Source organism: Tachyglossus aculeatus, chromosome 3 (assembly GCF_015852505.1).
Source record: "Tachyglossus aculeatus isolate mTacAcu1 chromosome 3, mTacAcu1.pri, whole genome shotgun sequence".
NCBI classification, from domain to species: Eukaryota; Metazoa; Chordata; class Mammalia; order Monotremata; family Tachyglossidae; genus Tachyglossus; species Tachyglossus aculeatus.
In genome coordinates, this window is record NC_052068.1 from 43159787 (window position 1) to 43171530 (window position 11744).

The 11744-nt window shown below is 41.7% G+C and overlaps 1 non-coding gene across 1 annotated transcript; it reads left to right on the forward strand.

The window, feature by feature from the left end:
- The first annotated feature begins 10719 nt into the window (after positions 1-10719).
- LOC119926200 lies at positions 10720-10857 on the forward strand. The gene has a single exon (XR_005450095.1). It is a non-coding gene; the product is annotated as a small nucleolar RNA SNORA7 (small nucleolar RNA).
- The last annotated feature ends 887 nt before the right edge of the window (positions 10858-11744 follow it).

Sequence of the window (11744 nt, forward strand, 5' to 3'; positions counted from 1 at the left end):
CAAATGGTCAATATTCATTCAGACATATTAAAATAAGCAGCACCCCTCTCTCTTGGACACACTGGGAACAGACTATTTCAGTCGCTTGCAGGCTTTCGGAAGTACTGTTCATTACTGCTCACCTAATTACAAATGCTAGGCTTAATGTCAAAATCCTTTGTGACTGCTACATTTCACTTTAAAAAATAAAGGAGAAAAAGAACTACCCCTTTGTAAAGTCATTAACAATATGCCCATCAAATCACTGGCATCTCCTGGAAGAAGTGAAGGAAGCAGTGTGGCATAATGGATAAAGCATGGGCCTGGGAGCCAGAGTACCTGAGTTCTAATCCCAGCTCTACCACTGGTCTGCTGTGTGCCCTTGGGGAAGTCACTTAACTTCTCTGAGCCTCCGTTTCCCAAACTACAAAATGAGGATTCAATACCTGTTCTCCCTTCTACTAAGGCTGCAAGCCTCGTATGGGATAGGGACTACATTCGGACTGATTTACTTGTATCTATCCCAGGGCTTAAAATAGTGCTTGACATGTAGTAAGTGTTTAACAAGTACTACTAATAAAAAGTCTTTATGATGACATTTGTAATCATGCACATAATAAAAGTGTCATCTATTAAGCAACTACCATGTGTCAAGCACTATGCTAAGCACACACTACCATCCTTCCCATCTCACAAGCCCACAACCTTGGTGTCATCCTCAACTCCACTCTCTCATTCACCCCACACATCCAATCCGTCACCAAAAGCTGCCGGTCTTACCTCCACAACATTGCCAAGATCTTCCCTTTCCTCTCCATCCAAATAGCTACTTTGCTGGTTCAATCTCTCATCCTATCCCAACTGGATTACTGATCTCCTCTCTGATCTTCCATCCTCCTGTCTCTCCCTGCTTCAGTCTATACTTCACTCTGCTGCCCGGATTATCTTTGTACAGAAACACTCTGGGCATGTCACTCCCGACCTCAAAAATCTCCAGTGGCTGCCTCTCAACCTACGAATCAAGCAAAAACTTCTCACTCTCGGCTTCAAGGCTCTCCATCACTTCACCCCCTCTTACTTCACTTCCCTTCTCTCCTTCTACAGCCCAGCCCACACCCTCTGCTCCTCTGCCGCTAACCTCACTGTGCCTCCTCCTCACGTGTCCCACCATCAACCCCTGGCCCTCGTCCTTCCCCCGTACTGGAATGACCTACCTCCACACATCCACCAAGCTAGCCCTCTTCCCCCCTTCAAAGCCCTACTGAGAGCTCACCTCTTCCAGCAGACCTTCCCAGACTGAGCCCCCTTTTTCCTCTCCTCCCCATCATCCCCCAGCCCTGCCTCCTTCCCCTCCCCACGGCACTTGTATATATTTGTACATATTTATTATCCTACTCATTTTACTTGTACATATTTCCTACTCTATTTTATTAATGATATGCATATAGCTATAATTCTATTTATTATAACAGTTTTGACACCTGTCTACATGTTTTGTTTCATTGTCTGTCCACCCCTTCTAGACTGTGAGCCTGTTGTTGGGTAGGGGCCATCTCTGTATGTTGCCGACTTGTAATTCCCAAGGACTTAGTACAGTGTTCTGCACACGTAAGCGCTCAATAAATACAATTGAAAGAATGAATGAATAACATAAGTAAATCAGTCCTAATATAGTCCCTATCCCATACGAGGCTTGTAGCCTTAGTAGAAGGGAGAACAGATATCACATCCTCATTTTACAGTAGAGGACAGAGATATAGAGGAGTTTAGAGACTTCCCAAGAACACAGAGCCCTTGAGTTCATACCTTCTCAGCACTTAACTTATCCCATTTCCACTCCAAAGAATTTACATACATATCATTATACTTCGTTGCTTATCCCAACCTACAATTTATTTTAATGTATGCCTCCTCCACTACATTGTAACTTCCTTGAGGGCAAGAATGGTCTATTAGTCTGTTGGATTTTTCCAAGTACAGTGCTTTTAACACAGTATGTGCTCAATAAATATCACTGATTGATTGATCTTTTCAGTCTAGGTGTGGAAAGTTGATTTTGACCATTTGAGTGACATATTCTATTTTATTCTTTGTCTAGCTCCATTTTAGTTTAATATGCCATAAATCAAATTTCCTGAAGTTTTCAAGTGTGAAACATGCCTCAGTAGGAATATGACTAGCTGTGAACCCATTGTTGGGTAGAGACCGTCTCTATATGTTGCCGACTTGTACTTCCCAAGCGCTTAGAACAGTGCTCTGCACACAATAAGTGCTCAATAAATATGATTGAATGAATGAATCCTCTCCAGGCCACCACCATAATATTCAATTTGTCCAATTGCAACCTGAAGTCTCAGAGCCGAGATTCATTCAATACTACTGACAGGAGACTCCACCATGGCTCTCCAAGTATTAATCATTGCTTTAAGGACATTTACTACAGCCAAAATGTGAGGACAATATCAAACAGGTTAAATGCAGTATCAGATGAGAAATTCTTATGTTCAAGTTGTTTCTCACCAAAGAATTTTCCACATAGCCTATACATGTAGGGATTTCTTTCAAAAGCTTCCATTTAAGTACCACAAGACACATGAGTGGAGCTCAACATCAAAACTGTATGAATTCATTATTTCCATATAGTTCTACGCAGAAGCAATAAGTTTCTAAAAGGCTTCATCATCATCAATGATATTTTTTGAGTGCTGACTATATGCAGAGCACTGTACTAAGCTTGGGAGAGTACAAAACAAGCATCATATGGCAAGAGAGCAGAACAAAAATGGGGTAATAAGAATAATGATGTCATTTGTTAAGCACTTACTATGTGCAAAGCACTGTTCTGAGCACTGGGGAGGATATAAGGTGATCAGGTTGTCCCAAATGGGCTCACAGTCTTAATCCCCATTTTACAGATGAGGTAACTGAGGCCCAGAGAAGTGAAGTGACTTGCCTAAAGTCACTCAGCTGACAAGTAGTGGAGTCAGGATTCGAACCCATCACCCCTGACTCACAAGCCCATGCTCTTTCCCCTGAGCCATGCTGCTTGTCACAAGCAGAGGTAGAATACAGAAGGGGTGGAATAAAGTCAGTCGACCAGCATGAAAGCAATCTTGATTTGATTGCATCTTGGGAAAGACAGTAAAGAAATGAGAAACAGCAGAATTTTAAACAGCTGCTATCTAGTTAGTGGGAAAAATGGGGAAGTAAAAACAAGGAGACAGAAGACAGTGTTTTTGTTTAATAAAGCAGAACTTCAAATAATTTGAATGATGGGACAAGCAGTGAATATAGCAGCAAGCAACCCATCCTTCCCTATGGCAATCAGAAATGGGGTGACTTTCTGAAACAGAGACTTTCTTTAAAAAATAATAATAATAACAGGACACCAGGGAAACAGTATTTACATGGACGAAATTGGAGCATGGTGGATTTAACAGCCAAACCTGGACACTCTGCTTAAAGCCTGACCTTGAAGAGTCAGTAGCACCATTTCTGAACCTGACAGTCACAACTGAATAAAACTGTGTTTTCTTCTTCTCTCTCCATCTATATGCTGTTCTTTCATTGGCCATTCCCCAACCTCATTTCAGCCTTTTCCCAGTCTATCAGGTGATCGAGTTAATCTACCAATCAATCATATTTATTGAGCAGTAACTGTGTGCAGAGCACTGTACTAAGCGCTTGGGAAGTACAAGTTGGCAACACATAGAGATGGTCCCTACCCAACAGTGGGCTCACAGTCTAGAAGTGGGCTCACAGTCTAGAAGCAACCTTTTATCATGACTTTCAAGTCCTTTGGTCCAGACATGCCCTAGGCTGTGGACAGTATGCCCATCAGCTTCTATATTAGACCATTGAATGAAACAAATGGGAATTATGCTGCCTTCCCAATATGATATATGGGGCTCTCAGCATCCTCTTTTTCCGTACTGCCATGTTACCACTCTGGGATCCTGCAATGGCTATCCTCTATGTCATGATTAGGTTCCATTCTGACCTGCCTTACATCCCAACAGGACAAAGATAAGCACATAGGCCACCTGCACAAAATCTTGGCAATATCCTTATAACTGCTCCTACAGCAGTCACTGTGGCTGTGACTGAGTCTGTTATGCAAGGAGCCTCTATACTCATACACAATAAGTGGTTGATAAATACCATTACTACTTTCCTTGAATATAATCCCTAATAGTACTATAGCTCCCCAAGGGATTGAATCAAGATCCTCTATACCAGACATGCACACCTTTCTTGAAATAAACTGTTTTCAGCCTGTGGTTACTGCCTTGCCTGGTCATTAAACAGACCTTATTCAGGAGTGTCTAATTGGGATTTCTCACCTTCAGTTCAGACTCTATACAAAAAACAGTATTCAACCTCGCCTATGGTTAACAATTTCTTTCTTACTATCTATATTTAGGATCCATTTAAATTCCATTAACTAAATTGTGATTCAACATTGTACACTTGTATTTCTTTTTAGGTATCACTCTGATCAAAATATAGCACAGGATTTGAGGTAACTGAACTCGTCAATGTGAGTTTTATGACAAAATATTTCATTATAATTGTGGTATTTGTTATACCAGCTACTGTACTAAGCACTGGGGTAGATACAACGTGATTGGCTTAGGCACAGTCCCTGCTCCAAATAGGGCTCACAGTCTCATTACACAAAGGATTACTCAAACGTCAAAAAGCAAACAACTCTTTAGAGAAGCAGCGTGGCTCAGTGGAAAGAGCTTGGGCTTGGGGGTCAGAGGTCATGGGTTCTAATCCTGGCTCCGCTACCTGTCAGCTGTGTGACTTTGGGCAAGTCACTTAACTTCTCTGTGCCTTAGTTACCTCATCTGTAAAATGGGGATTAAGACAGTGAGCCCCATGTGGGACAAACTGATTACCTTGTATCCTCCCAGTGCTTAGAACAGTGCTTTACACATAGTAAGCACTTAAATGCCATCATTATTATTTTGCAAAGAAAAGTTCTTATTCACACTCCAGAAATTCTGGAGTGCTGATACTTTTAAAATGTAAATGACAGCACTGAATTTATTCTGAATTAGATTAACATCCTGTTACAGCATGGCTCAGTGGAAAAAGCCCAGGCTTAGGAGTCAGAGGTCATGTGTTCAAATCCCAGCTCTGCCAATTGTCAGCTGTGTGACTTTGAGCAAGTCACTTCACTTCTCTGGGCCCCAGTTCCCTTATCTTTAAAATGGGGATGAAGCCTATGAGCCCCACATGGGACAACCTAATTACCTTGTATCCCCCAGTGCTTAGAACAGTGCTTTGCACATATTAAGTCCTTAATAAATGCCATTATTATTATTAAATGTACCACTCTACTTAGACAACCAATGGTACTCTAAGAATCACTTCATATTCAATAATATGTAGTTAAGATTTTAAGAGACCTTGTTTTTTTATTTTTGTAATCTGGGTAATATTTTTGTCTACACTTACGTAGTTGAAAGAACAGTTCACACCCATGTAGGAAATCTTAATAAATATCATTTAGAACATCTACATCACCTGTGTAGTCTTTTCCAAAATAGTATGGCAAATTCTCCTTTGATTTCAGATGCATATCCCATTATATATGTCACAATAGCCAAGTAAATTTCATTTTTATAATAAAACAACATGTCAGTTAGAAAAAAAAAAAGACGGTGATCTGAACAACAAGAAGATATCCCATTCAAATTAAAAGGTAAAGGGCAGCAGGAACTGTCATTTTGTTTCAGTGAACAGTGGTTGAAACTCAAATCAGGAAATGGTGATATGATCAGAATGAATATGGTCACAGACTAGAAGATGCTGATGGATGTTGGATGGGTTGTCAAATGTGAGTGCTTCAAGACTAACCTCAATGATTTGAATATACAGTGCCAGCAGCAGTTACATTATGGCTGGAGGCTACTCTATGAGCCTACAATTTCTTAATTTATGAGATAAATAATTTTGTATCAAGTAGTACTGTTATATACAAGAATGCAGATTGTAATAAAATACTCCTAGCAAACTGGGATGAGATTTTGGCTGTGGTAAGTATGCCAGTACTAAGGGATCAATCACAGACATTTCCTGCTTTAAGGACTGCACAGATCATCTTCAGGAAATCTATGAGCATGACATAGTTTCCCTATAGATCACTAATGTTTCAGTCCTTGGACTTTAGTTGCTATGGAATTCACATTCATCCTTTCAGATTCATTTATTCATTCAATCATTTGAGTGCTTACTATGTGCAGAGCACTGTACTAAATTCTTCAGAAGTACAAGTCAGCCATATATAGAGACGGGCCCTAACAACGGGCTCACAATCTAGACTGGGCTTCTTGGGTATTGCTTGGGTGCGTACTGTGTGCCTATCAAGTGCTTAGGACAGTGCAGTAGTGTAGGTAGATATGATACCTGCCCTCAAGGAATATACAATAAAGAGGAATTAAATTGAACCATTTTTCTAATATAAAACTATAGTGTTACATAAAGTTAATCAGGGTAAGGGCTATTAATCAGGATTTCAGAATGATTTGGAGGTCCCTGGTTAATCATGATTTTTGTCTTTCTGGGACTTTTATTCCTTACTATTCGTTCTACTGTTGCGATGAGGAATCAACAAACATTCAAAGAACCTCTAAATGGCTAGATCAGGACTATTACTTTACTCCTATGTAAACAAAACTTTCTGATGTCCTTTTCAAATCAACAAGGAGGACACAGAGGCCTGCACATAATCACTAAATTACGAAGAACAGATGCGAAACATTAACGGCTAAATGTTCATGCTGGCAAGAAGAGAACACAATAAAACAGCACGTACTGTGCTAAACAGATTGACTTTTCAATGACTCATACTTGTGCGATTACTAATAACAGCAACAAAAATAAAATAGTTCAAATGACTAGGGCTAATACACTTTAGTTACTTTAAATTAACTGCTAATTGTACCATTTTCTGCTTTAATGTGTTTCATTTTGACGATGGAGATGAAGTGTTTTGCTTCAGATAGACAAAAGAAAACTTTTGACTATTGGGTATCTGGTAGCCTCACACTTCAGGAAGTAACTGCTTTCTTGTTCAACACTATTAGTTTTCTCCTGTTTCAAAATGTTTGCTCAGTCTATAGTCCATTCCATACTTCTCCTTTCCTTAAGAAAAAACAAATGAATAATCCACATCCTCTCTAGAATGTTCCAAGTACCCTTTCATGTCCATCCAAATTGCTACAGTCTTCCAGACTGTGAGCGCATTATGGACAGGGAATATGTCTACCAACTCTGCTGTATTGCGGTCTGCCAGGTGGTTAGGACAGTGCTCTGCACACAGTAAGAACTCAATAAATATGATTGATTGCTACTAAGCTGATCCAATCATTTCTCAGGCTTTTTTAAGGTATTTGTCAAGTGCTTACAATGTGTCAGGTACTGTACTAAGCACTAGAGTAAATACAAGATAAGAAGATAGAGTTCATGGCTCATCCCATTCCTTCGCACCTTATAAAACTCAACTGTCGCCCCTTCCCTCAGTTACCATCTTCAACTGTTCACTCTCCAATGGCTTCTTCCCCACTGCCTTCAAACACGCTCACATCTCCATGATCCTAAAAAAACCTCCCCTGACCCTACAGTCCCCTTCAGTTATTGTCTCTTCTCCCTCCTACCCTTCCTCTCCAAACTCCTTGAGTGAATTGTCTACACTCACTGCCTAGAATTCCTCTCCTCCAACTCTCTCCTGGACCACCTCCAGCCTGGCTTCGCCCCCTTTATTCCACTGAAAGTGCCCTCTCAAATGTCACCCATGACCTCTGTGCCAAATCTAATGGCTCCTCCTCCATCCTACTCCTCAACCTTTCAGGCACCTTTGATACTGTGGAACATCCCCTTCTCCTCGATACATTATCCAACCTTGATTTCACTGAATCCATCTTCTCCTGGTTCTCATCATCGTTCTGGCCTTCTCAGTTTCCTTCATGGGCTCCTCCACCCCCTCCCATTCCCTTAACTGTAGGGTCCCTCAAAGCTCTTGGTCCTCTTCTATCCTACATCTACGCTCAATCCCTTGGATAACTCATTTGCTACCACAGCTTCAATTGTCATCTCTATGCAGATGACACCCAAATCTATATCTCCTCCCCTGTTCTCTCTCCCACCCTCCAGGCTCGCATCTCTTCCTGCTTTCAGGAATCTCTAATTTGGATGTCCTCCCCCCACCTCAAATTCAACATGTCCAAGACAGAGCTCCTTATCTTCCCTCCCAAACCCTGTCCTCTCCTGAACTTCTCCTTTACTGTAGACAGCACAATCACCCTTGCCATCTCACAAGCCCACAACCTTGGTGTCATCCTCAATTCCATTCTCTCATTCACCCACATCATTCAGTCAACAAATCCTTCTAGTCTCAACTTCACAACATTGGCAAGATCCGCCCTTCCTCTCTATCCAAACTGCTACCATGTTAGTACAATCGTTCATCCTAGCTCTACTGAATTTTTACATCAGCCTCCTTTCCGACCACCCAACCTTCCTGCCTCTCGCCACTTGAGTCCATAGTTCACTCCGCTGCCTGGATTATCTTTCTACAGAAACATTCAGGGCATGTCACCCCTTTCTCAAAAGTCTCCAGTGATTGCCTATCAACCTCCATATCAATCGTATTTATTGAGTGCTTACTGTGTGCAGAGCATTGTACTAAGCACTTGGGAAGTACAAGTTGGCAACATATAGAGACAGTCCCTACCCAACAGTGGGCTCTCAGTCTCCATATCAGACAAAAACTCATCTGTGTTGGCTTTAAAGCCCTCCATTACCTTGCCCCTTTTTACCTAACCTCCCCTGTCTCCTACATACCAGCCCTCACACCCCACTACTCTGGTGCTAACCTTCTCACCCCTGACCCACATCCTACCTCAGGCCTGGAACGCCCTCCCTCATCAAATCCGCCCAACAATCACTCATTCCCCCTTCAAAACCCTACTGAAGGCTCACCTTCTCCAAGAGGCCTTCCCAGACTAAGCTCTCTTTTCCTTAACTCCCTCCTGCCTCACCTTGACTCTCTCCCTTTTTCTCCCCCCTGCCACAGCACCTATGCATATATGTATGTATCTATAATTCTATTTATTTATACTGGTGCCTGTTTACCTGTTTTGATATCTGTCTCTGCCCTCCAGACTGTAAGCCCATTGTGGGCAGGAATTGTTTCTCTGTTGTTGTATTGTACTTTTCAAGAGCTTAGTACAGTGCTCTGCACACAGTAAGTGCTCAATAAATATGATTGAATGAATGAACATGGGGCTCCCAGCTTTAGTTCCCATTTTACAGATAACTGAGGGAAAGAGAAGTTAGGTGTCTTACCCAAAGTCACATAGCAGGCACATCAAGGCTGATGCACTTTGTCTACTACATCAGCCTTTATGCTGACCTCCCTGTCTCCTGTCTCTCCCACTTCCAGTCCCCATAACTCTGCTGTCAATCATTTTTCTTAAAAAACATTCAGTCCACATCTCCCCACTCCTCAAAAACCTCCAAGGATTGCCCATCTGCCTCCACATAAAACAAAAACTCTTTAGTTTTGGCTTTAAAGTATTTAACCAGCTCTCTTCCTCATACCTTACCTTGCTGATCCCCTACTTGTGGGCAGAGAATGTGACTGTCTACTGTTGTACTGTATTTTCCCAAGAGCTTAGTACAGTGTTCTGCACACAGTAAGCGCTCAAATACAATTGAATACTTCAATGCAATCTTCACATTCCATTCTAGCAGCAACCTACTCTCGGTACGCTGATCTTGTCTATCCCACCACTGATCTTTGCCCACTTCATCCTTAAAGCTGGTTCTCCATCTCCTTTCATATAGAAGAAGGAGCATGGTTCCGTGGAAAGAGCCCGGGCTTTGGAGTCAGAGGTCATTGGTTCAAATCCCGGCTCCACCAATTGTCAGCTGTGTGACTTTGGGCAAGTCACTTAAGTTCTCTGTGCCTCAGTTACCTCATCTGTAAAATGGGGATTAAGAATGTGAGCCCCCCGTGGGACAACCTGATCACTTTGCAACCTCCCCGGTGCTTAGAACAGTGCTTTGCATATAGTAAGTGCTTAATAAATGCCATTATTATTATTATTTCTGACAGTCCACTATTCTCTCCCAAACTTCAAAACCCTCCTAAAATCCCCTTTATTTGAAGAGTCTTTCGCTGACTTAAGCCCTTATTTCCCTATGTGCTGTCCCCTCTATCAACTGTGAACTTGACTCCTCGTGTACTTTGATACTCAACCCAGCCCACAGCATTTTTATAAATATGCTTATACTCTATTTTAATCCCTATCCATAATTCATTGCAATGCCAGTCTCCACCTGTAGACTATAAACTCTGTCGGCAGGGTTCACTTATATTAACTCTCTTACATTATACTTTTCCAAGTGCTTAGTACAGAGCTCTGCACACAGTAAGAACTCAATAAATTCATTCATTCAATTGCATTTACTGAGCACTTGTGTGCAGAGCACTGTACTAAGTGCTTGGAAAGTACAAGTCGGCAACATATAGAGACAGTCCCTACCCAACAACAGGCTCACAGTCTAGAAGGGGGAAACAGACAACAAAACAAAACATGTATACAGGTGTCAAAATCGTCAGAATAAATAGAATTAAACCTATATGCACTTCATTAACAAAATAAACAAGTAAAACAGGCATTAATATAAATAGTATTATAGATTTGTACATATATATATATACACCCCCTCTCAGGGTCACACCTGGAGAGTTTCCAGTACTCTAGCAGTCATGACTACAGGAGGGAGAGTCAAGCAGAGGCACAACCATTCCACTACTAGCTTAAGCAGTGGCTAGTGAGTGGAAGGCAATCTGCTACAAGTCAAAACTCACCTGTGCTGGGCAGCAGCAGCATGTGAGAAAATCGAGGGCAATCAATCAATTGCATTTATTGAGTGCTTACTGTGTGCAGAGCACTGTACTAAGCGCTTGGGAAGTACAAGTTGGCAACATATAGAGACAGTCCCTGCCCAACAGTGGGCTCACAGTCTAGAAGGGGGAGACAGAGAACAAAACCAAACATATTAACAAAATAAAATAAATAGAATAGATATGTACAAATAAAATAGAGTAATAAATATGTACAAACATATATACATATATACAGGTGCTGTGGGGAAGGGAAGGAGGTAAGACGGGGGGATGGAGAGGGGGACGGAGGGGAGAGGGGGAGAGACTCATTTAATGTGCAGGAGACAATGGTAAACCACTTCTGTATTTTTTACCAAGGAAACTCTATGGATACACTACCAGAATGATTGCAGATGCAAGTGAAGAGTTCTGGGAGAGATGTGTCTATGGCGTTGTTATGGGTTGGACACGACTCCACAACATAAGACAACAACGACAATAACAACAACAGCATATATGCCACTGATTGATTGGCTGATAATGTATTAATATTGTGAGAGAAAGCAGGAACATAATTTTTGGAGCCTTTACAAATTCTCCTTGGCAGTGTAATCGGAAATGCTGAATGATAAATCAGTAGTTTCCTGTTCCATTATCCAGCTGACCACCACCTGTCCCACTGCATTCTATCTGCCCTATCGCACAATCCAGCTAACTGATTAGCACTGCAGAAGCCTGGCTACTTTCCATCACTTTTAAAGAGAAATACAAGCATGTGCTTGGGATGGCAGGTCCACCGACCCCCTCCCTTAAGAGAGGGAGAAGGAAGCCAGGAGAGTCACTCCATGCTGCCCTCCAA